This window comes from Bison bison, unplaced genomic scaffold (assembly GCF_000754665.1).
Source record: "Bison bison bison isolate TAMUID 2011002044 unplaced genomic scaffold, Bison_UMD1.0 scf7180017864456, whole genome shotgun sequence".
NCBI classification, from domain to species: Eukaryota; Metazoa; Chordata; class Mammalia; order Artiodactyla; family Bovidae; genus Bison; species Bison bison.
Genome location: NW_011495018.1, coordinates 17974019 through 18000451, shown reverse-complemented (window position 1 = coordinate 18000451; position 26433 = coordinate 17974019). Strand labels below are relative to the sequence as shown.

The following is a 26433-nucleotide window of genomic DNA, read 5'->3' as shown; positions in this document are numbered from 1 at the left end:
GAGAGCCCAGTTACTCGAACTCTGGCGGGGGGAGCACTTGGGGGGGGGCTTGTACCTTTGCAGTCTTGTGGCTTCTCACATCCTCTCTCTCCCAGTCTTTCCCTCTCGCCTACGTGTCGCAATTCTGATGATTTTTGCAGCACACAGTTAATTTTTCTGCAGCATCTTGCTCAGCACACTGGCTTCCTTTATGTCTTAATGGGCGTCCGTCTTTCCTTTTCATGTCATTGATCCTCACTCCTGGCCCCCTCCACCTCCCTCCCTTTTGCTTATTGAATAGGTGCTTTTTTTTTTAAAAAAACCTTAGATTATTATGAGCATCTTATTTATAGCAACAAATAAAAATACACAGGTCTTGATTGAATGCCAAGGCTGCAGTTCAATCTAGGAAGGTTTGTCTGCTATTCATAAACTGCTTAAGATGTTTTCTTGTAGTTTGTGACATAAGCAGAACGCTTTGATTTGGTTTCTTTCTACAGCTCCATTTTCAGTCCGGGAGCACACATTACTCTGCGTACAAAACGATTGAACACCAGATTGCAATTCAGGTAGGACATGCAAGAGATCCTGAAGTTTGATTTGTTAATATGTAGGTCTCTTGTGTCTTTTATCCTCCACCCTTTCCCCAACCGAGGTGATGATAATGATGGTGGTGATGATGATGATGGTGGGGATGATGATGATGATGGTGGTGGTGGTGGTGGTTGATTCTTTGGGGGAGGTGGGAAGCAAAGAAGAAACAAGGGCAGAAGAAAAGCTGCTACAATGATTTAAAGATAGAGAAAGCAGGAGAAACGTATGTTTTTTTGTCAAGAGCATCTTGATCAGGCATGATGGGCCCACAGACGCCAGTTGGCTACTGTTTTTTGCTTCAGGAGGGGTCTTAAATTGGGAGTCAAATGAGGTGACAGAGTGTGAATGGGAAGAATTAAGGGGGATGAGATGGGAGAAGAGGCTGTGTGACAGCCAGAGAGTTGTTTCCGGTGGATCAAAATCATGTTAAGTGGCACTAAGAATATCACTTTTGACCTGATTGTTCTGAAATGTTGATTTCTCTCACACTTGTTGATATATGACACTGGAAGTGCTGGGAGGGAAAGGCAACGGAGCTTCTGCTGAGTGTCCTGTTTCCTGCTCACGTAGTACTTCCATTCTCTTAAATCCAAAGGCTAAACAAATCACGGACTAATATAGACTCAGAGCTGAACTGATGCCAACAGAGTGCAGTAGTGGAGGGAGACCAGACTAATACGATTTTCGTCTGTCTGCCTGGCCCTGGCCAGGATGGATGGACCTCATGGTGTAACTGATGGTGCCGAAACTTCTTGAGTCCTTCTGCTTCTGGGTTAACCCTTAGAGGGGAGGTGTTTGAAACTCGTGGGAGTGTTCAAGTCTGGCTTTGGGGTCCTCTCTCCTTGGAAGTTGGCGTCGCTCGGTGATAGCATTTCCATTCTTCCCTTGCGTGTGCAGATAGATAACTTGTGTGTGCGTATGTGGTCCACAGCCACATTGCATCTTTGTAGCTGTGCTTTTCAAATTCAAATCTATAACTGCCTGGAGAAGACTTTCCAGTAGCCCTTTGCCCCAGGTCAATTGTGAATTATTCTGTCAGTGAAAAGTAGGACTCGGCAGACATGGTTATTCGGTTGGGGCCCTAATATTTTGTACTCATTTCAAGGTGACAGTAACTTATTTTAAAAATATTTTGATTCCTTCTGCAGTTGTGCTGCTGATCCATGTGTGTATTTTAGGGGAAAGTGCAGCTCTTTGATAGTGTCCCTCCACCCCTAGAGGTTTCCAAGGCTGCTGTTCTTGCTGGTCCTCTCCCTGGGGGACCCTTCTTCCTTTTGATGAACAGCACAGTAAATTTTGCTCCCGGAAAAGGGTACAGGCTCAGGGCTTGGATGGAGAACAAACCCAAACCCTAACCCATGGTAAATGGATGAGGAACAGTGTCCTGAGGCCCACGACTTCTCAGTAGAGTGCTGGGAAGTCCTACTGCCCGGGGTGTGGGAATTGTCGAGGTTGAATAGCATCATGGCCCTTATCTTGGTGTGGAAAGGCTGGCTGGGGCCATGTCACTGGGAGACCAGCCGAGACCAGAGCAGCTGTTGTGTCTTTACACCCATTGCTGAAGCGTCCCTTGTTAGACCGGGCAGTTCATCTTTCTCCAAACCACCTGGCACGGTGCGGGCCATGTGAAGCGCGTTCTCAGGAGGAAAATGGAGTAAATTACAGAGCTCATTGTTTGGAGGACTGAAACCATTACTATTCCTCCATGAACAGGTAGTATTGTTCTTCCCTGCTTCTGTTTGCCGGGGCCTGATGCCCATGTGGGCAAACAGAGACACATTTTATGAGAGACCCAGCACCGCCATGCCTTTGAGTATTCATTCTCCCCCAATCTCTGCTAGACCAGGACAAGGGGAAGCCAAGAGGCATCTAGCTGTGATTGTAGTTTGATCATCAAAGGATAAATGGCAAACCAAAACAAAAGAAGCAAAGGGAAAGAAAGAGGAAACCTCAGACACAATAAAATTGTCCCCCAGGCATATGACAGCCAAGTAGCCACATCGCAGTGGAACGAGAGGATGGCCCTCCTTTGGTGCAGAGCGGAGCGGATGTCTTCCCTATCCCCCATTCTCCACTAAGGCTTACATGCGACGTGCTTGTCGGGGCAGAATTTTCTTCTCGGGAAATATAAGACTGTTTAGCCTTAATACATGCTGTATTTCAATCTGAGCTGAGCTGGTTGCTCTCCTAAGCTATACCCTAAAATAACCTCGAGTAGTATGACACCATGTATCACATGAGATTCCCACTCCTTTCCCTTCCCGTCCCTCCTGTAATCTCAGGACTTGGCCAAGTGCAGCGTTTATATGAATGGTTTCTGAGTGATTCTGTGCAATGGACATGAATTTGAGCAAACTCCAGGAGATAGTGGAGGACAGAGGAGCCTGGCACGCCACAGTCCGTGGGGTCGCAAAGAGTCGGACGTGACTTAGTGACCAAACAACAACTGAGTGATTCTATAAAGGCGTCGTATTCTAAGAGATTTGGACACAATATCAATTGATGTGTTGGAAGCTTCCCCACTCTTGAGAATCTCCTAGCTCTTCTCAGTTTTGAAAAGACGAGCGGCACAGAAGCCGTATTCATCCTAAATGGTTAACACAAATATAATTGAAATACAAATTCAAGGGCCTTCAAAAAAAAGACATGGATATTTAATTCTATGGACTTGTAGAGAGTTTTATGAAGTATAAGTACAGCACAGTATACAATATGAGTACAGCACACTGCACAGAGTTTTAGTGGAGAGGTGGATGAACTTCTTCTTAGTTCTGTCATCATGAAACCACCCTCCAGCTCAATAGGTAGAATGGGGTGGAATGCTTTTTCCATAAAGGGCCAGACAGTAAATATTTTAGGCATTGTAGGCCAAACAATCTCTGTGGCAGTGTCTCAACTCTACTATTGTGTGTGAAAGCAGCCAAAAACAATACCTAAGGGAATAAGTGTAGGTGTAGGTGGGTCTCAATAAAGCTTTATTTATAAAAACAGTGGCTGGACTCGACCCATAGGCTGTAGTTTGTTGGGCCCTGCAAAACTGCAGTCTTGCTTATTCAGTTTTCCCCCACTGCTGACAAAACTTCTTGCTATGGATTAGTTTCATCTATCACCATGGATTAGTTTTGCCTGCTTTTTTAGCGTCTTAGAAATGGGATTGTGTAGAATACAGTCTCATGTCTGGCTCTACTCAGCATTATGTGTGTGTTTCATCCCTGTTATTTCCTGTAGAATAGTTTGCTTTTTTTTTCAATGTCACTTAATATTCCACGATGCATGTGTCCTTTCTGTGCTTTAGGATATTTGGGTTCCTAATGGATATTTATTCCTGCGTCTTGCTGTTATGAATGTAAGGCCCTAGTTACTTTCTCACCTGCATCTTTTGGAGGACTGTATGTGTTGGGTTCTGTTGTTCAGACTCAGGAGTAGACTGGGAGAGTAATATGTGCTTCGCTTGCATTGCCTTTTTAAGAGAGGCTTGAACTCTGGATTTCAAGTGATGCTATTTGAAATGCGCCAGCATAGTGGTGGTTGGGTATGAGTGATACATAGGAAGGGGAGCAGTAAAAAGATCTAAGTGGGGTCAGAGGCCCGTTTGCCCAAGCTCCAGTGGCCCCAGCTCCTGGGAACTCCTCCCACCGTCTCTGTTAACCCGGAAGAGAAGGTGCAGGCTGAGCGCAGAGGTGGACCCCGGGGTCCCCCTTTCCGTGCCTCCCAGGCGTACCCTGCAGTTGACGTGGATAATGGTTTAGGCACTATCTCCTCTGCCTCCCCAAAGAGAGCTCTACCCACACTCCTTCCAACTCCACGAGCAGTGTTGAGATCAAGGTCAGGACCCACAGAAGACATTTCCCTTGTTTTTCAAAAGGGCGACTTCAGAACCAATTAAGCCTTTGTTTTAAGAGTATTTTGGCCAAAGGTTGATGTTTTAACACCAAGTCAGATGTGATTTAGGAAAAAAACACTCCCCACGCAGCAAAAACAAACTGTGTAGACCTTTCTTGGTTGTTTTTCTTTTCGGATGTGAAGTGGTTTGTGTGTGTGTGTGTCTGTGTGTGTGCACAAAGACAACTAGGAGAGGATCCAGAAGAAATGGACCGTTTTATTTGTTTACACAGCTGAGCGGTGGAAATTCTGCAGTGGGTGTTGCTTTCCCTTTCATCCTCAGGCTTGCAGGCTTCCATCCGAGTTCCACCAGCCCATTCCCTTCTGCTTGGTCATAGAACTCATCTGCCATGATTCAGTGTGGCCCAAGGACTCTCCTTCGGAGCCTGGGTGCTTTGTGGAGCCAGCGAGAAAAAGGATACAAGTTGGAGAGTGTCCTTGTTCGCTTTTGGTCCTTTAGTCTTGAATGTGAACTTGACACGGAGTCTTGTCTGCGTCTTAACATTGTTAAGATTCCTGAGGTGCTGTGGCTCAGAGTCCATCTTTTTCCTCCATTACTGGATCCTTGGTGTTTGTAATGAAAATGGCCAGTGAACTGTACCAGTGGGTTTGGGTGGGATGTTTGAGAGGGCTTGGCCTTGCCCCAGTTCATGTTTCAAGCGGTCGTCTCTTGTGTTTGAGGCCCTCCCTTGCTCCACAAGTTGCCTGGCCTTTCAGGTTTCTTGAGGATTTGCTTCTTCACTGAGGAGCAAATCTGGTCTAAGAGGAAGAACTCGGAGAAGCAGCTTCAGTTCTTGGTCCAGTTCTTTAGTCCCATCACCAGACTGGCTGTGAGACTTCACGTCCACTTTCCACAAGGAATGCAGTTAGTGTGTGTTTATGTATGTGAAAGAGAGAGAGAGACAGAGAGACTTAGATGCCATTTCACTAGAGTAATTTGACAAAGCCTCTGGCTACCAGTTTAACTCATTCAAAAGATTCATTCATTTGCTGTAGTGGTGCATTTTAGCCTAATTGTCTAATTGAAGTCCACACCTCAGAAGTCTTGTTCATTCATTCAGAAATATTTATTGTGAATTATGTGTGTGCCAGGCCCCCAGGGAGTTCATCAGGGAGCTTCAATTCTAGTGATGATTTGGATACTGACTTATAAGTACCCCTCTTGGTCCGAAGATTTACATTTTTAATCAGGGTTCTGAGTTTCGCTTACCAAAGATTTGGAATTGCTGCCCCAGAGGCTTCTGAATCAGTCAATTGATCACTTATCTGCTGCTCAGTCATTTTCACTTGCCAAGTAAAAATTGACGGCTGGCCAAGTATTTGATGGGTAACTTTTTCTCGTTTTGATTGAGAAACTAGACTGCCCTTGGGTTCTGATGAGCTTTTGAGGCCTTTTTCCCCCCTGATTATTCAAGGAGAGCCAGATACTTTTGCATGGCTCACGAAGAGGCATTCCTTTGTGTGTGGTAGAGTAGCTTGGCCAGTGCTGTGCTTGGTCTTAGGGATGAGAGGCAGTAGCAACAGCTGATAGTAATAGCAGCTTCTGCTTATTGAATTCTCCTGACGCGTTTGGTCTGGTGTTAAGTGCTGGATGCAAATTATTTATTGATTCTTCATAATGACACAGAAGGAAACCCAAATGGTGTAGCTACTCTTTACCACCATTATCCCCGTTTTGTGAATCAGGAAATGTAGACTCAGACACCAGAGATGTTTTGCCCATAGATAGTCAGATGGTGATTGCAGCCATGAAATTAAAAGACGCTTACTCCTTGGAAGGAAAGTATGACCAACCTAGATAGCATATTCAAAAGCAGAGACATTACTTTGCCAACAAAGGTTCGTCTAGTCAAGGCTATGGTTTTCCCTGTGGTCATGTATGGATGTGAGAGTTGGACTGTGAAGAAAGCTGAGCGCCGAAGAATTGATGCTTTTGAACTGTGGTGTTGGAAAAGACTCTTGAGAGTCCCTTGGACTGCAAGGAGATCCAACCAGTCCATTCTGAAGGAGATCAGCCCTGGGATTTCTTTGGAAGGAATGATGCTAAAGCTGAAAGTCCAGTACTTTGGCCACCTCATGCGAAGAGTTGACTCATTGGAAAAGACTGATGCTGGGAGGGATTGGGGGCAGGAGGAAAAGGGGACGATAGGATGAGATGGCTGGATGGCATCACCGACTCGATGGACATGAGTTTGAGTGAACTCCGGGAGTTGGTGTTGGACAGGGAGGCCTGGTGTGCTGCGATTCATGGAGTCACAAAGAATTGGACACACTGAGCGACTGAACTGAACTGAGTCAGGGAATTATGATTCAAATCTGGGCAGTCAGACTGGAGAGAGCCTGTACCACACAACCTCGTGCTGACTTCTCTCTGCTCAGAATATAATGCTCAGTAGGCCCTGGGGTTCCTAAAGCGGTGGTGACGAACTGGCTCTCTGGGCTATATACAGAGGAACCATCTGGGAGCTGCTCCGATATACAGAATCCTGGGGTTCAACCCCTTTGAGGTCCTCAATCATCACGAATGGTCTCTGTTTCACATATTGGAGCAAGCATCACCTGAGAAGTGCCAGGTGGGTTTGTTGAGACCCACATTGTGGCCCCGCCAGAGTTTCAGGTTCTGTACGTCTAGGTAGGTCCTGACATTGGCAGCTTTAGCAGATTTTCAGGTAAGATTGATGTCCCTTCTGTGACGATAGCACTTTGAGACCCACTGAGCAAGGGCAGCGTTTCTAACTCTGGTTTCACATCACAGTCCCCAGGGGAGCGTTAAAGACAGTGTCCCCGCTGAGGGGGATGCTGAAATCTGTATCCCAGCCCACTCTTTGGGTGATTCTGATGCATGTTGTTACATGAGAACAACTGCTGTAAAATCTCTTGTTTGTTCGTTGGCTTATTTTAGCTTGACTCTTTCCCTGGCGGAGAAGAGACTGTTTGGGTTGAGAGTTCTAAAAGGATGTCCATTCAGTGGTGGGAGTCTTCTCTTTTGAGAGTTTCTTTACCAAGTAATCTTGGTGATGGTCATTGTCCTTTGAGTTGTTCAGTGCCAGTGAGAGAAGGAGGGACTCTGCTGTTCCTGTGTGAGGGCCTGTGGGAGCCTGAAGCTGAGGGGCCTGGCAGTCTTAAGTGCTGCTCAGACTTCGCTTGCTGTGAAAAGGCAGATGTGGAATCAGTCGTTCTGGGGTGGGGCCTGGGATTCTGCATTTCTGACACACTTCAAGAGGGACTAACGGTCTTGGACCCTAGAGCACTCTTGGGAGGGGAACAAAGGTAGAGTCTACTTTGAAAGACAAGGAAACTGAGGCACAAAGGGGCGAGTTGGTTTGCCCAAGGTCCCACCGCTTGGTGGAAACAGGGCTGAGAACAGGAATCCAGGGGTCCGACGGGGTTTAATGTCCATCTTTCAAGGAGAAGTTATCCTCTTGTCTGAGCCAAGAGCAGTTGCATTACATTGGCCAGATAAAAGAAAACAGTCCAGTTTTTACTTTCTGGTTTTTAACTTCTATCTGTTCTAATTGCATCACTGTATTTGTACGAGTTGAGATATTTGTATCTGTTCATTCTCCACCATATTAAGGCATTTGGGGCCCAGCCTGCATGGCCTCTAAGAGGGCTGATGAGGATACAGAGAGAAGGTCTGTTTGTTTTTGACTAGAGCAGCCAGAAAGGATGGACACAACTTCCATCAGCCATGTGTGTCCCTCTTTAGGACCGCAGCCAGTAGGTGTAAAGGTCTGGTCTGTGGCAGTCAGCTGGTTGCATTGTCTTAGTAACTTCATTTTGTTTAACATTTTTTGCAGCCCTTTATTTATTTACAGTTTTATATTAGAGCATAGTTGATGAGCAATGTTGTATTAGTCTCAGGTGTATAGCAAAGTGCATGTATCTATGCTTTTTCAAATTCTTTTTCCATTCAGCTTATTGTAGAATATTGAGTGGCGTTCTTGGCGCTATACAGCAGGACCTTGTTGGTTGTCTCTTTTGAATATAGCAGTGTGTACATGTCAATCCCAAACTCCCAAGCAGTGTGTGTGATCTTAGTTTCCTGAACAGGGATTGAACTTGGGGCTCCAGTAGTGAAAGCCCTGAGTCCTAACCATTGGACTGCCAGGGAATTCCTAGTAACTTCATTGTATAAGTTGCACTTTATAATAGCATTTGCTCTTTATAAAGTCCCTGAAAATCGTGGGGCCGTTTAGCTAAGCACAGACATTTCTAAGTGGGTTATGGTTGACATTTGCAGGCTTATCAAGCTTAGCACTTAATTTGTTTCTGGAGTTGAGTTTGGTTGCGTGGTATCACGTCCTGGTCAAACTGATAAGTGGCTGCAATTTTTTTTTTTTGGAATCGTTTCCCTTGGAATCTCAGGATACTCTTCTATTAAACAGAAATGGAAGGCCATTCTTCCTGAAGGTTCTGCCAAAACCTTTGGGGGGTTGGCAGGTTAATATTTTAATGAGTAATACATTGAGACTTTAAAAATATGTAAAGCCTAAAAGTAGGCAAAGGTACTATATATTTGTCTTTGGCATGTTACAAAATGAAACATGAGAACTGAGTATTTGTGGACTCTCTGAACCATCTTCACAAAACAGTGTTTTGAGGTGCCAGCCGGAAAGACACTTGGTTGCACCAGCTTCTACACTGATTGAGGCCCAGGCCGGATATTGGCATGTCTTTGTGGGCTGGATGAGATATGACGCCTTAGTGCAGGCTTCTCCACCACAGCACTCTATTGACATTTTGGACTGGATGATTCTTTGTTGCACAGGAGACTGTCCTGTGCATGCCAGGATGTTTGCTTAGCACTGGCCCTGGCCTCTACTCTCTGCATGCCACTAGCACCCAACAAAAACGCCATGGCCAAAAATGTCTATAGAGCTTGCCAAATGTCCCCTGGGGGCCCAGATTGCACCTGGTTGAGAACCATGGAGCTCAGTTTATCAGCATAGAGTGAGTACCCTTCTATTAAGGCTATGGGAGCATTAGCTTTGCATGTTAAAGGGACAGGTACAAGTGTGTTCAGCTCATGCTTCTGGAGTCAGATAACCTGGGTTCAGATCCAGTTTCTGCCAGACCTCCATTTCCTAATCTGCAAAATGGGAATGATGCTATTAATAATAGTGCCTGTTTTCAGAGGTGGTGGGGAGATGAAGTACCATCAGGTCTGTGATGAGGTGGGCAGGGCAGTGGCACACAGACTGATACATACAAGCAGCTGTTTTTAACTGAGAACTATGTGAAGTACTCGTTTATAGATTTCGAATCTGCCTTATTCCGGCATGCGTTGTATATTTTTTATTTCCTGTCAAGAATATCACACATGATAAATTTGATAACGTGGACTATCTTTGCTGGGTAACAGAGATTTATGACTCCTGTTGGTTGCTGTTTACATTTCTCTTATGTCATTTGAAAATCCTGCCTTGTCCTTGTAGCATTTTTCTGAGGTTGTGTCTTACTCCTCGTTGTCTCCTTAGAGCGCTGTGCAGGAATGCCTGGGCGTAGTAGGTACACGGCAGGGGAGTGTGTTTACATACTGCATACTGTGGGCAGAAAGGGAACAGAGTATACGAGTTTGCATTTTTTTTCAAAACAGCCTGTTTCACAGCATTAGAGGCCAGTATGTATATTTTTTAGTACTCATCCAAATAATTTGAGATAGGCCTTCAATCCCTATGTAAACTTGATTTTCTTTCCCAGGTATCTCATGTTTTGATTTCAGTTCTCCTTCAGCACATGAATTTGTACCCTGTCTTAATGACTGTGGCATTGCTGAAACAATGGATAAGCATAGTTGGGCTGGTTTATATGTATGTGATTGTCTTCTAATTTTCAAGATGCTTGGAGTTTAGTTAACTTATTATTACTATTTTTAATGACAAGTAGTGTTATCCACTGGATTATAACATTTTTTCAGACTTTGACAGTTGTCATGGATTCTTGCCGGGGACTTACCAAAAAAAAAAAAAAATCATTAAACAAGCATTTTCCTTCTTGTAGATACATGAGCTTGCGCGAGCAAATTTGTTCCTTTCTATTCCCAAACCTTGTGCCTCCCTGAATTTTGAGGTTTCGATGTGACACTAGAATAATAAAGAACTTTGGTTGACAGTCAGAAATTGTTCAAGGCTTGAAAATGAATGTGTGTGTGGTAGTAGCCCGTTCTTGGGGCGGCAGGAAGGTGACTAGGGCTTTGGTGAGGCTACCCTGTAGGGAAGATAGTCTTGTGTCAATAGTTTTTAAGTTGATTCAGTAAGCATTGCTGATGATTGAAATTGAAGAATTGTGAAGACAATTCGTCTTGAGGAACAGAGAGCTGAGAGTGTGCGTCGAGCCGCTGGGAGCAGACATTGACATACGGGCCGTCATCAAACTAATTGTTGTTTGAATTACCTGTTATGATCCGATGACAAATCTGCCTTGCTCCTGCCACTGGAGCAGAAAATGTAGCTTGAATTGGCGTGATGTTAGCAAGTGTAAACTGTACTTCAACAAGATGGATAAACCCAATTATGGGGCAGACCTGTAGAGAGAAAATCCATTTAAATCTCGTAATGTTAAGCAGAGCTGTGTTTAATTCATTTGGACCAATTTGGGAATGATGTATGAGTGTTGGTGAGCATTAGTCAACGGGGGGACCGCTTGGAGGGAAGGGATGTGCGGATGCTGCTGGCCACTTGGGGAGGCAGCTGGGGTGTCGTCTCAGCAGCCTGCACTAATGGCGAGGAAAGGGAGAAATGACAAAACGATGTACTAACTGCCGTCCGCAGAGCAGCGCTGTGTAAATGAACCAATAAGGAAAACATGTGAAGCAGAAATGAGAGGAGGTGTTTTTCCTAAATGCTGCTGACAGTCCAAAATATAAAGGAAATTTGAGGTTCCTCTTCTGTGTTTCCAGCTCCCCAATATCCTTGTGGGTTTTTCCAAGCCTTGTAGTAGGAAGCCTAGAAAATGCTCTTTCTAGTTCTTGGATGATGATTTAAGAGAGGAAAAGAGAGCGAGAGAGAAAGAGAGGAAAAAGAACAGCTAAGTTTAAATTGATAATCTTGGGGCATTTGATTCTCTGCTGGAAAGCAGTTAAGAGGGCATGATTATTCTGAAATGCATATAGGGTGCATATCTGGAAGAGAGTTTGAAAGGGCTTGTCTATTTAGACTTTTCTATTATTTTAAAATAGTTATTGAGCGGTAACCCAGCTTTGTGTGTTGTGGGTGCTCAGTATCTACTGGTGAGGTATTCACTGAACATTGGACTTTAGAAAAGTAGAATTTAGAGCTGAAGACTGGTGTTCCCACAACTCAGACTCATTAGGATCTATAAGGACTTTGTCTTCTGGATTTGCCCAGTAGTTTGCATTCCTAGGAATTTTATGATTTATAACTAAAGATTCCTGATGTTACCGCCCCCGCCCCCACCCCCGGTGTTGGTTTGGTCCAGGGCGTTCTTAGAAGACTCCAGTTAGCTTCCTTTTGTTTTGGGAGGAGTTGGTAAAGCCTCCCATTGAGTCTGTTATTGTTTGGTTTTTCTCTTTTGGTTTTGGGTTACTTCTTTCTTTCTTTTGTGGAGTAGACTGGACTTGGACTCTTGGCTTGTTGAAAGGAGCATTTGAAAGACTGGAGTGTGTAAGGAGCTTAGCAGTGAACCACCAAGAAATTCATGGTTGTGCACTCCTGCCCCCAGCCCGTAGATCTGACCATTGGGAGTGCTGGTGTAAATGAAGGTTAAAGTCCTAGGAGGTTTTTTTTTTTTCCTGTAACTGGGGTACAGTTCATTGTATATGGTTGTGGTATATACACTGAGTGTCCATTCCAGGCAATCTTTTTTCCCCAGAGGCAAATTTACTACGATTTTGCTTCCTTTCTTCAACTCCATTGAAGAACCAATCTCAGGATGATGATAAAAAATTAAGACTTTACCAGTATGACCCGATACTGAGTCTGAATATTCTGAACTAGTTTAGCAGTAGAATTTAGGCAGAACACTTTGAGATAATTTAAACTGTCATCTCCACCAAAACCCACCAGCACAGTGAAGCCGTCAGGTTGACCTGCCTGTGGGTAGATCTCCCAGTAATTTCAAAATAAGTAATGCAGCTAAATGAATTTGGGAGAAACATCAAGATGGGCTTCTGAATCTGAACGAAGTTTCTTCGCACTCAAAGAAGGAGCATCCTTTGCATTCCATGAGTTTTATGGGGGCTCTGTCTGCTTTGGCTCGAAAGCGCTTTCAAGATTTATACTCCTGAGGGTAGGGTATAGACAGGGTACACTGGGCAGGCAATGAATCAGGGGGTTTTGGAAAATAGACTCTTAAAGAAAAGAAAAAAGCGTCTATCGAGTGGGCAGAATGGCCTGTTCGTGTTAGGGGTAAGTCTTTTCAGGATCCTGGAGGCTTGCTTTCTTGACTAACTTGTCCCTTTCTGAACAGAATGGAGCTGAAATCTGGCAGTCATGTGCGCAAAGGGGCATTTTTGTGATTTTGATTAGATTCTAAGATATAGTAAAAGACCTAGAAACACTTAAAATATGGTACAAAAATGAAATAGTGAGATAATATCAACTCTTTAGCTTAAAATTATTTTCTGTAGAATTAAAAAATTATGGTATCAAGTTCTCGATAAGAGATTAATTGATGTATGCAATCTATAAGACAATTCAGGAGATGTTTCAGGATTTAGAGAGTTCTTCGTTTGGTTTTTATCCTTAAAATCAAAAGCAAACCTCCCTTCTTCTCTCCTCTTGGTCTCCAGTCACTTAGTTTTTATTTTGGAATCCAGAAGCATTTCTTACTCATTGCTGCAGAAGCCAAGAATTTTCCTGTTAATTAAAAAAAAAAACCCTCACTGACCCAACGTAGGCAGGCAATTTTTGTGTGTGTGTGTGTGTGTGAAAGAGAACTTAAAGGAATGTTCTAAAATGATCCCAAGCTCAAAAGGATGTGTTTAGCAAACCACCAATGTGGTTTGTGCTCCCGATTTTGTTTTGTGTTGTTTTAAAAAACTTGTCACTTGTCACATTTTCACACTGGTGAGTGAACACAGATGACAAATGTCTCCCCACAGAAAACCTGACGTGTGAGGCCATTTGTGTCTGAAGGATTGGCACTCAGGGTTTCTAGAGGAAAAGGCTTCAGTCACATGGTAGACCCTTTTTCCTTGGAGGGGGTCCCCTTGCCTGCCCTGCCCCCCAACCAAAAAAGGCAACTAAAAAAAAAAAAGCTGTGTTTCACTCTGGTGGCTTTTTAGTTGGGTTACATTTGCCAGTTTATCTTCATCAAAAAGTAAATCTGAATATACTTATCATTTCCCCAGAAGCACGCTACTCCTGCTATGATTTTGTCATTTTAGGAGAGTGTAGGAAAAGCACCAAAATCCTCATTGTAGGCTGAGTTGGGTGTCCTGCGTCCACAACTGTTTTTGAAAAAAATTATTTATTATTTGGCTGCACTGGGTCTTTGTTGCAGCCTGTGGGGTCTAGTTCCCTGACCAAGGATCGAACCTAGGACCCATGCATTGGGTGTGTGGAGTCCTAACCACTGGACCACCAGGGAGGTTCCTTTTTTAAAAAAATAATAATAATAGCGAGAGTTATCTAGTGTTTTCTTCTTCTGCTCTTATTGGAATTTTTGGCCCAAATGCTTCTCTCCGGGTCCCTGGTTTTGCATAGCAGTTAAAGGAGCCCCGACAGTGACTTGCACGTGATGGGAACGGATGAGCTGACATGTAGAAAGTGCACACACGAAACCACATGCCCCATGCAAAGCAGATATGGTTTTGATTTCGACCTCCGTGGTTCTGTTATCGTTGCTTTTTCCGTGAGAGTGGATTTTTATCTTTCGACCGACTTCTGGTTCCCTTCATGGTTTGTGGTTTCTAGTTGCCATCACGGCTTGTCCACTTGGCTGCTTGGGAACCAGAGGTACCAGGGTTTCTGGGTTGTGGGAGTCTGAGGACAGGGAGCCTGGGGATGGCTTTCTCCAGGAATATTGAGATTGAAGATCTTGCCTGGAGCCCCGGTGCCCTGGCAAGTGGCTACAGAGCCATTGTTCCCGTCCTGGTCACAGGCTCCCCACCTGGGGCTTCTCCTCTTTCTTTCTGTGTTAGTTATGTAAGGCCTCTAAGGACTATTTTGGAAACATCTAGACCAACTTGTGATTGATCTTCCTGTTCTCTGAATTTCCTCCGATTCTCTTGCTCTCTCCTCTTGTCTCCTTTGGCAGGAAGTATTTTTTTCCTCATTAACGAGTTTCCAGGTCAGAATTTCCCATCATGTATGAACTTTTCTTTATCCCAGCATTTGATTTCCACCCCTTTCTGTTTCTTGATTTTGTTATTTTACATAAAGCCGAAAAGTTTTAAATTGGGCAGATGGCTTCATGGCTCCGTGCCTCAATTTTCGCATCTGTGGAAAATGGGTTTCATAAGCAGGCTTGCCTACTGTGTGGGTTTTTGTGAGATGCTGCAAGGAGATTTAGTCCAGCGCTTGGTCCATGAGAAAGGTTACGTGGTGTCATTACTGTTACCAATTGGGTGTCCTGGGAAACCCATCGGCCCCATGCAAACGGGGATAGTGGATCACCCTGGCCACATGGCTGTTAACACTCTTGCCGAGGTGACAAGTGGTGATGTACTGTATCACACACCTTTTTCTGCTTTTTCTTCCCCCCTTGCCGACAAAAGAATCTGGCTCTGAGTGACTTCTCCTGTAAGAGAGTGGGTCGAGTCAGGAGGCCAGAATATCTTTTGAAGAGCCCTAGGGTGGAAGAGTCTGTTTTGTGACATAATTTATCTCCCTGGGGAGGGCAGACAAAAAACCGATCGGGAGACTGGACTTCGAATTATTCAGCTTCTGATGGGCATGAAATTAGTGACAGCAAGACAGGAATTTGTGGCCTTTTAGTCCTAGGGCCTGCTCTCTTCTTTGGGCAAATTTCTATTGCTTTGAACTTCATTAAAGAACATAGATTTTAAAAGGCATCTTTTTGGGGCCTTGAAAGGCAGAGGGGCTGGCTCCTGGCTTGTGAACCCAATAACGCTTACTTCTTTCTTTCTTTATAAGGGAGTTTCCTAGGGCCGCTGTGGTCAGGCTGTTGTTTGTCTGGATTTGTAATAAGCATGTAACAGCCCCCTCCTCCTGCACTTTGCCTCAGAGACAAGCAACCCTAATGGGTTACTGAGGGCAAGAGGCCTGAAAAGCCTGTGATTGGAAGCCAGCTGCTCCGGGACTCTGGGTGCCAGCACCCATGGGGGAAGCGGGTAGCATCTCTGCAGCTGAGTCCCTGCCCACAACACAGGTCCCCTCGCTGGAACTTTCCTGGGAGGTTCTCCTGGGCACAAAATCTGCTAGTGGACGAACTCAGGTCTGTTCACACTTCCACTTGGGCAAAAGTGATACAGCCAGGAGCTTGTCCGGATGATTTATTCTCAGTGGAGGTTCAGAAATGACATTGGTTCTCCCAATTGGCTTGACAGCAGCCATTGTTTCTAACACCTCCTGGTTCCGGAAGGTCCAGTTCAAACCTCCCTGTTTTGCAGGAGGTCAAATTGACACACAGGGCTGGGAGACTGGTCTGTTATCATGGCTCTCTCTCTTGAGCTTTTTCAGAGGCCAAAATGAAAAGAGACAGTGAAATATAAGAAGTCAGAAATCAGTCAGTGGACTTTTTTTTCTCTTTGGGAGATGTAAAACAATGAATGAGTGGGTTTACACTCTCCGGCCCTTCCACCTCCCTTGAAAAAAAAAAAAAAAAGACTTGTATTGAGCAGATTTGTTCATTAGAAAGGTATGGAATTTTTGTTGGTGTTGGCCAGACCTTTGTAGCTGGTCAGTGGCCTTGGGCTGCAGAGGTGCTTGCATTTTTCCTGCCTCCTTCCTCTGTCGTTGGTAGCATCCTGGCTGGTGCTATAGCGTTTATCCAGAGCAATGCTGGACCTTTTTAATTGGTCAGTGCCCCTAAGTGATGATTTATTCCATACCTCTCAGAAATGTCTTAATTTACTTCATCTAATAGTTTTGCCTCCTTTCTCTGCCCCCCTCCCCCCAAATTAACACCAATCGCAAAACTCTTTCCCCAGGCAGCACTTGGTGAGGCAAGGCATTTTCCTCTAGGGAGGACTTTGTCTTTGGGAAGGCAGTAGGGAAGAATTAATTAAGGCAGAGGATGCAGCTTCATAATTAGAGTGAGGGGTCCAGGAGCTCAGAACACAGCTAGGTTTGAAGACACTGCATTGTCTGGCTGTGCAGAGCTTTCTTCTCTGGGTCTCAGTTTGCTCATCTGTGTAATGCCTCCATAGGACGTGCACGGTGGTGGGAAACTGTGAAAGTGCCTTTTTAACAGGAGTTCAACAATTTTTGCTGTAAAAAGAAGACATTCTAGATGATGGATGAGGGCTCGGGCACTCAAGTTAGACACAGCTGAGATCTCAAATCACACCCATTTAGCGCATGCAGGGTCTTGGCCAGTTCTGGAACCTCCCTAACCACAGCACTTTTATCTATAAAACAGGAACAAAAGGGATGTCAGAAGATTAAATAGGAAAACATGCATACAGTGGCCAGTGTTAAGTATGGATCTGCAGTGGTTACTTTTATTTAAAGGGGATGGTGTCTGTCTGCCTACCAGGTTCTAACTCTTGCTGAGGTACCAGTTCATTTTGCTGCTAATGAGGTGAGTGGACAGGCATCTTGGTTGATTTTCATGCCATCTTTTCTGGTTACATTGTTTCTGCTTCTCAGAAGTATCAAGAGATGAACTGGATTCTCCTTGTCAAATAGATATTAAAAAGAGGACTTACAGCTTCAGGATCATTCTATAGCAGGAGACAAATTCATTTTGCTGCTCAGGTTTTAACTCGTGTTTTCGTTGTTCCCCTCCCCCCAACCACATACATAAACACATACATTGATTTCTTTCTTTTTTTTCTTGTATTACTACAAGGATCAGTTTCTTCTGGCTTAATTCCAGAAATAACATGCCTGTCTTTTTTCATCGTTGAAGAAAAACAGTCCGAAGGCACTATAATTCCTTAAATTGGATTTCAATTCTTGATCCCCTTATGTTCGGTAAACAGAGTGTTCTATGAAACGTCATTGTTTAGGAGCAAGAGGCTGGCAGCCTTGCTTTTTTTTTTTCCAGAAGGAAAGGGGCTGTGTTGGAGACTTCTGGGGTGATGCTGTGGTTGGGGTCCCATAGAGGTGAATTCCATCTTCACTTGGGATGCAGACATGAATCCCTTTCCAAAAAAATTGGGAGGGCTGCCTGTCAGTGAGTAGAGCGTAGCTTGGGAAGAAGCCTGCAGTTGTGTGTGTGTGTGTGTGCTTGGTAACTCTATTAATGCCATGGGCAGCCGCCACTTGAAAGCCTTGGGATTCCTATATTCAAATCAAAGGCACCCAGAAGCCAAGATAAAGGGGACAGTATGATCTTCAAAGATGAGGGGATAAAAAAGTAGTGGGAAATATTTTCTGGGTAATTCTGCACCCCCTCCCTTTTTTAAAGAAATATTAAGAGTGTCAGTGGCTTCCTCTCACTTGGTGCTGAGGCTCCTCCGATCAAGCCGTTGCAGTTTCTGAAGCCGGAGATGGATGACTAGGCGAAAGCCAAAGGCAAATGTCTTGGGCTGGTTCTGAACTCGTGGAAGAGTGAGTCAGCCCAGTGTTTCTCAGGGTATTTCTTCCTCTCTCGCCTTTCTTCCTTTCTCTGAGCCAGTTTCACTGTGAGAGTGCAGGCTTGGCACCCACTTACCCAGGAACTGATTAGTTCCTAAAAGAAGCAGTGAGTTGATTGCTTACAGAGATGATGTAAGCTTTGCTCTGGGGTACATCAGCTTGGATTTCTCATGCTTTATCTTATAAAGCCTAAATTAACAGCTGGTTTGGTTTGAGTTCTCCGGGATCTGACTAAGGGATTAGAGTCCATTCTCAAGTGAGTCAATCTAGTTTAATTTATTTCAGGTCTATCAAAAAAGATCAATCAAAGCTCTTTTGAAAGTAAAGCTATAATCGGCCTGCACACTTAGAAGTCACTGTTGCACTTATGTTTCTCTCTGGTGGAGAAGTACTCAGGCTGTGGTTCAGAGGATATGTTAGGGCCTTTTCCATGTCCCTCCCTCTTCCGCGTGGCCTCCACTCCCCCACCACGAAGATTTTGAGAAGGTGCCAAGTTCGAGAACTCCACCCAGGTGGGTGCTGCCCTGACCTCCTGCTCCCTTTTCTTTGGTGATGCTCGATTCCTGGTTTGGAATAATTGAATTCCTTTGTTGTTCAGTCGCTCAGTTGTGTCTGACTCTTTGCGACCCCATGGACTGCAGCATGCCAGGCTTCCCTGTCCATCACCAACTCCTGGAGCTTGCTCAAACTCATGTCCGTTGAGTCGGTGATGTCATCCCACCATCTCATCCTCTGTCGTTCCCTTTTCCTCCTGTCTTCAATCTTTCCCTGCATCAGGGTTTTTTTCCAGTGAGTCGGCTCTTCGCATCAGGTGGCCAAACTTACGGAGCTTGGGCTTCAGCATCATTCCTTCCATTGAATGTTCAGGGTTGATTTCCTTTAGGATTGACTGGTTTGATCTCTTTGCAGTCCAAGGGACTCTCAACCTGAACAAATCCAGTCCATTTGATGTCACTGGTATTACTTCTGGGCTTTCTCTTGCAGAGATGGGTGGTTGAAGGTATGCTTTGAATTCTATTTTTTCCAAGATGTCTGCAGTGGGTATGCAAGGCTGAGGTGAAGCACTCTCAGCTGTGGTTGATCTAGGGTTTTGTGAGCCCTGGGAGTTACAACTAGAGTTGCCCATTTCTTTTGTTTCCATTTTGAAAACACTTATTGGCATCTGCTTGTCACTAACAACTCTTCTACATGATACATCAAGAGGAAGATGAAGAATAACGAAGTGGTTAAAGGCTTGCCTCTAGAGTCCGACAGCCCCACCTCTGAATTCTGGCTTTGCTGTTTTGAGACTTTGTATGATCTTGAGCTGGTACCTTCCTAAACCTCAGTTTCCCTGCCTGTAAAATAAACACAGTAAAAAATATTCTTCCCTCCAATTAAAATAAAAAATAACAAAGGAAAAAAAAATTCTTCCAAGGATTATGGTGATAACAGAATGAAATAACATTGTGGCTTTTGCCTTTATTTTGGTAAAGAAACACTTCAGGGGAAATATCATGAAGCTGAAGCTCCCCCCATGCCCACAGCCCTGAATGCATTCAGCAGAAATAGACTCTTTATTTGGGTCTGCAGTGTGTCCATTACTCTAGGGATGCCTGGATGCAATGGCATAGCCCCTGCTCTGTAGGGCTCCACAGTCTTTCGGGAGAAGAAAGTGCTTAGCAGAGTAGGGTGTCTGGAACTGTGACTCCCTGCCTTCGGTGCCACTCACTTTGGTCCAAGGGTTTCTTTTCGTCTGTCTTCCATTTGACTGAATGGAAACGGTGTGAGTCTCTTTCTGTCTGCCTTTCTGTCCGCTCATGGTTCCTGTAAGTCACTCACCCTTCTGTTTTTCTTAACTTCCCCCTGATCCCCCAGGTTTGAACGTTTGCCTTATCACTGGCACATATGTGAGTCCTGCCTCAGTTTTTCTATCTATGAAATGAGATGGCTGTGTGATAAGGGTAGGGTAAATACCTCATGTTTGAGGTGTTTTTGTGGTTCTCTTGTGTATGGGAACTGAGGCTTTGTTCGCTCGGCAGTCATCACTGCAGGAAGAACTTTAATACGAGTAGCAAAGTAGCAAAAAGAGAAGAGAATAGATGTTGTTTGTTGAACATTAGCTGTGTATCAGTTTCTAGAACGTGCCGTATAATTTTAAACTGAATGCTCAGGGCAACTTTGTGCATCATCCCCATTTTACAGATGAGAAAACTGAAGAAAGTTAGGGGACTTTCCCCCAAATACATGGCTAGTAAGTGACCACACTGTGATTTGCATCTGGGCCTGGTTGGATGCTGTGTAGTTGTTACTTTGACATGGGAATGGAAGGCTGCTGCTGGGAATATGGCTGGGTTCTTCTTTGGAAACATGTACCTTGGGGGTGAATTGGAATCCTTTTGCAAGTGAGTAATCGGATGTGGTTGCCCATATCTGCCTTTAAAACAAAAACCTCTTTTCCCCTTCAAGGTCCAGTGTAGATCTGAGTCTGGGCTGAATTTCTCCGTTTGGTGGGCATGGTCGAGGCCTTGCTTGTGGGCCCGTGGGTACCTTCCGAGTCTGCGTGTGCCTGACCCTGGTGATGATCAGCAGCCTCAGGTGTGGGTCTCCTGTGAAACCCCTCTTTCCTGTCTCTGCCTCTGGGGTTAACCATTAAGAAAAAATAGCCAGAGCACTTTGGAAAGTCACATGCTGAGTTTCTCCTATGTCCTAGAATCTGTCTTAATTCATTTTCCCCTTTGCTTTTGCTTTCAGAGGAAAGGAAAAAAAAATTTGATAGTCAATGCTAATAATTGTGGCATGTAATGTAATTGGAAGTGTTTCATTGACATGCTCATGAGAGTTTCCAGCTCATCTTCGGCTTGGATGTAGCACTAGACTTGCCTTGAGTGTCTTGTACAAGCCTTTGAAGCAGGTAGACCATATTATAAATAGGCGCGTTGCTATGGTGAGGATGGCAGTCCTTGCTTGCTGTGGGTAACCTTTTCTACCTTCTCGGACACTGTTTTAAAACAGCAGCATGATAGCATTTCATCTAATTTGGACCGAGGTGGGGGTAGATGAATCAGTGAGATTGAGGTCTGAACATTTTTTTTTTTGAAAATGATGTTTTGGGGGTTTCAGCTCACCTAGCGCTATGGAATATTTTGTAGATCGGGCTTTCTCATGATTTATTTAGAAATATGTTTTCTAATGGATGGGGTGAGGGGATGGTGGTAGGTAGAGGGCTGGGCTTTCTTCTCTTTCCCCCTCCTTCCTTCCCCAAGCATTTCTGCAAATTTGTTGGCTTTGATGCCCAGCAGCTCGTACAGTGAAATGAAAGTTCAGGTTGGCATGATGTAGGAATGATTATTCTGAGTAGTGTGTTTCCATTACTGTTAATAATATAAAGACAATTGCCTGCCTCTCAGTACTCCTGCACGTGGCCCACAAATAGTTATTTCTCCATGGAGTCGGACACACAGCAATGGGGTCTGGAGTGTTTTATTAGTGTCTGTCCTGCAGATCCCCAGGGCAACTCAAATTAGACAGATTTATTTTTTATTTTTCCCCGTTGCTTGAAGGACACCTTTTAATTATGGCCATTAAATATCAGAGCAGCTTCAGGTTGGTAAAATTTATTTCCCCTCCCCCAGCCATACTTTCTAATTCCTTAAATTTGGGAGCAGGCACACAATCTCACGATCCGAAAGAATGTTAACAATTAACTTGACAGGTGCTTCTAGTTCTTTCACATTTTCGAATGTGCTTCTCACCTTTGAAATAGGAGTAGTGCTTCCTTACTCATCCAGTGGGAAGTTTAAAGCACCACAAGGGACAACGTGTGGTTGAAGCCCTCTGGGAAGAAGTGCTGCTGCTGCTGCTGCTGCTGCTGCTGCTGCTGCTGCTGCTGCTGCTAAGTCGCTTCAGTCGTGTCCGACTCTGTGCGACCCCATAGACGGCAGCCCACCAGGCTCCGCCGTCCCTGGGACTCTCCAGGCAAGAACACTGGAATGGGTTGCCATTTCCTTCTCCATTGCATGAAAGTGAAAAGTGAAAGTGAAGTCGCTCAGTTGTGTCCAACTCTTCGCGACCCCATGGACTGCAGCCTACCAGGCTCCTCCATCCATGGGATTTTCCAGGCAAGAGTACTGGATTGGCTTGCCGTTGCCTTTTCCGGAAGTGATGTTAGGCAGGCATTTAAACGTGAGACCGTTCTGTGTCTTTTGGTCACAGTCTGAATCCTGTATTTTTATAGCTCAAAGCTGCCTCTTGCCTTCTTGGAAGCCCCATCAAGGTGGGCATTTCTGTGTCCTTCCTCAGGAACCCTCAGGTACTGGATCTCTCCTGGCCAGGCAGAGGGGCCCAGAGCTGTGGCTTCTCTCAGCACCTTTGGGGCCTGAGTTTCCCTCTCTGGGAAGTGGGGGTGTGGCAGAGATCTTATTAGTGGAGTACCCATCCTGCATTCAGGTTCCTGAGGGGTTCAGAAAACAGGGGCTCCCCTCCTCCAGGTTAGGAAAAGCCATGGGGGAGTGTCTCCTGTTGCCCAGAGGGCTCAGGGTGTGACCCCTCAGCCGGGATGGTCCTCTTCGCCAGCCTGGACTGCCTGGCACCTTGGGCAGAGATCTCCCTGGGGAAGGCGGCAGGGGCTTTGGGAGGAGAACTCTGGCTTACTGTGATCACCTGGCCTCAGGCTAGTGAGCCTGTGGCTTCTGCCTCTGGTTCCCCAAGAGACCTCGCCTGGGTCAGGAAGGAGGACAGAGGTGGTTGCCGGGGCCACCGGGGAGATGAAATGCCATGGGGGCCAGCACTGTGCCAAAAGCCGGGCAGCATGTAGACCTGAGGATGGACTGGCCTATGTATGTATTTAGAAGTATTTCTAGACTAGGGTAACCTCACTGGCTAAAATGCGTGTCTGAACAAGAGCCCCGTTGTTCGTTCAAGCCCTGCTGCACTGGCGGGATGCGGGCAGCTTGGCCTGGGGTGGGGCGGGCCCCGATTCCCTCCAGGACGCCCCATGCCAAGCCCAGGAGAGCGCTTCCCATCCGTCGCCTCGGGTGGTGGGATTGGGCAACCTGGCGAGCAGACAATGCACGTCGGTGGCATAGATTCCATTCCACACACCACCCTCGCCTCCTCTACCCAGCCCTGGGAGGGAGGCATGCCCTCCGGGAGACACCCAACCCCAACAAAGAGACTTTTGTGGAAACTGGAGGTGAGAATGCGTGGGCGTTGGGATTCCTGGGTTTGAGTTCCAGCTCACTGCCAATCGCCTGGGCGCTGGGCTAACATTTCTGGAATCAAAAAGAAGTGCAGCCTGCCCAGGGAGGCCTCCTGAGCTAGACGCTGCTGGGCTCTACGCTTGCATTGTCTTCACCAAGGGCTTGGAGCGCCCTGGAGGAGAGGGAATCGTGGGACACGGGATGGGAGGTGGTTAGAGCATCCTGTGGAAGGCTCCAGGCTCTGCCCTTCCCCCACCCCCCAGGCCTCTCCTGGAGTAATCTGCATTGATCCTTCTCTGAGATTCTGGAATGAAGTGTTAGGTCATTATGCTTCAGGCTTTTGTGATCAGAGAACTCTTACCTTGTTGAAAATTGAGATTTCTTGTGTGTCCTCTTTCTACCCCATTTACTGATCAGAATCTCTGAAGGCAGGACCTAGGAGTGTGTCTTTAGGAGTAACACGCTTGTAAAGATGCTTTCTGCCGTGGGCTGCCTCCTGCTCCCCGCCCTGAGTTGGACCAGTAGCTCTCCTGAGATATGTATATTTACAGTCCATATGATTCTCTGAAAGTGTACAATTTGATGATTTGGGGTATATTTACAGAGTGATGTAACCATCTACATTATCTTGTCCCAGAAGGTTTTTATCACACACCCAGAAAGGAACCTCATACCCATTAACAATCAGCCCTCATTTCCCCATCCCCTAGCGACCCCTGTGGATTTACCCAATACTTGACATTACATATAAACAGAATCATAAGATATATAGCTTTTTGTGTCCTGCTTCTTTTGCTTAGCATCATATTTTCAGGGTTCCTCCATCTTTTAGCATATATTAGTTTTTCATCCCTTTTTGGGGCCAAATAATATTCCATTATGTGTGTATACACCACATTTTCTTTATCCATTTATTGGTTTTTGTATGGATGTATGTTTTCCTTTCTCCTAGGTATATACCTATGAGTGGAATTGCTGAATTTTATGCTATTAATAGCTCTACATTTAACTTTTTTAGGAAGAGCCAAATTTCTCAGACTTTGGATTCTGTGATGTGCCCTGTTGTGTTGGGCAATATGTGACTTCTCTTTGCCAGAGACAAGATAAAGATTGCCTCTTAAAAAAACAGGTCACGTTAAATTCCGTGCCCCCCCTCCCCCACCCCGCCTCTCGCCTGCCCCAGGCATTGGTTTAATTGGATGGATACCATCAGTTACCCTCCTGTAACCCAGGGCGCTTTTGACCCCAGCTGCGTGATCCAGTCACCTGGAAGCTTCTAGAAAATAAAAGCTTCATCTCCAGATCAGTTAAATCAGAATCTCTAGCTACTGGAGTTTTGACCTGAGTTTTCACAAGTCAGTATTGCGTCTTTCTCTCCTTTCTCCCAAGGGTGAGAAGGAAAGGCAGAGAAGGAGTTGTTGGTGCTGAGTAGAAAGAGTCTAGGAAGGTCCCAACGCCCTTGGGTGTAAATGGGAACCTGGGACTTGGGCAGGGAAATGGGAAGAACTTGTGAGAGGTGACCTGTGGCTGGGATGGGGGAGGGGAATCTCTTAACCTCTGTACAGTTTGGCTGTAATTATTTTTGAGTTGAAGCACATAATTACCCATAGAGAGGACTGCTGAGAGAGTCCTTGCTTCCTTGACCGTGGCTGGACTTGGTTGTTGCGAGGTGGTCTTTCTGTCTCAGCCTGGGGGCGGAGCACCAGGCGACCACCCCTGTCTCCTGCAGGGGTGGGACTGAGGAGGGATGGGGAGCTGCTGGCACTGCTGGGTTTTACCGTGGTGGCCTTGGTGCAGGGGTGGGACTGAGGAGGGATGGGGAGCTGCTGGCAGTGCTGGGTTTTACTGTGGTGGCCTTGGGCATGTCACCACATGCCGGGAGCTTAGAGGGAGGGACCGCCCCAGGAGGACCTTTCACCTGGGCTGCTCTGTGGATCAGGTCATCTTCTCCTAAGCCTCCCACTGCCGGGTGTCGCGGTGAAATTGGTGTAAATGTCACTCTATCTGCATTTGCCTCTCTGAAGCTTCCTCCCAGGGGTCCTCGCCTCCTTAGGACTGCTCCTTGGTTTCCCTCTGTATAGTGGTCACTCACTGGCTGGCATCTTCCGTTACCTGTGTTGTCCCTTCCCCACCTGGAGGTTCACACAGGGGGGACAGGAAGTGTCAGTTCATTGCTTTCTCCTCATTGTCTGGGGGCTCCAGAAATACCCTGAGTAACTGAATTATTGAGTCTTTACCTCAAGTATCCAATGACTGGGGATGTAGCTTTGAGCCTCTGGGAGCTGAGACCCTTTTCTTTTATTTAATAAATTATATTCAAGAAGAAATAATAATGGTCAACATTTTTTTTTTTAAACAACAGATAAGCCCACTTTATTGTTTATTAAAAAAATATGAGAATCAGGAGTTTTTGTAGTATACCTCTTTTGGGGCATACGTGAACAGAAAAAGTTTGTGCCACATAAAAGGCATTATCAGATTGAACTAGGAAACTGGAAGTGGGATGGCAGTTGTTTAAGGGGATTTAAAAAATAACATTTATTTAACTACCATGTCATTTTCTGATACTTTATAAATATTAGTCTGGTCAAAAAATTTGTTCCAGTTATGGAACAATCTGACCCAATAAATAATGGTTAACATTTATTGAAAAACCTGTGTCCTGCATGTGGCTAAGGACTTTATTATCTTTGTTATACCTTATATCACAGTCCCTCAAGTTTGGTGGTCATGGACAGCCTCCCGGTTTATAGGGTGAGGAGCAGGTCAGTAGGAAGTACAGCCTAGATTAGGGCTCTGATGCCACTTTAGAGCTCTTAGATCTCTGTTGCCTATAGGGAGGGAATTAACAAAAAGAATCGTGTGCATTGGAAAAAAAAGATACTTGGGGAGGGGGAAGATGGTAACCAAAATGATTTGTGCTTCCTGTCGAAGGTATTTGTTAGGGCACCAGGAAAAAACTCTGCCTTCAGTGATACCCAAGGTGATGCTAAATTGGTTTTTGCCTAAAAGCCAGAAAACCGGTAACGTGCTGGTCCACGTGCCTAGGATACTGATCCTGGCCAGTCAGTGGAGAGAGCTGAGTAAGAGCCTGGCCCCACCGCTCCCCCTGCCCGTCCCCCACCCCC

The 26433-nt window shown here is 45.4% G+C and overlaps 1 protein-coding gene across 1 annotated transcript in view; it reads left to right on the top strand.

Annotated features, from left to right (window-relative positions):
* Nucleotides 1-485: 485 nt before the first annotated feature.
* The window catches only part of TCF7L2 (transcription factor 7-like 2 (T-cell specific, HMG-box)), a 186906-nt gene continuing 160958 nt past the window's right edge, over nt 486-26433 (top strand). Inside the window, exon 1 of the mRNA XM_010859318.1 lies at nt 486-548. The gene's annotated coding sequence lies outside the window, so the exon portion shown is untranslated. The remainder of the gene's footprint in view (nt 549-26433) is intronic.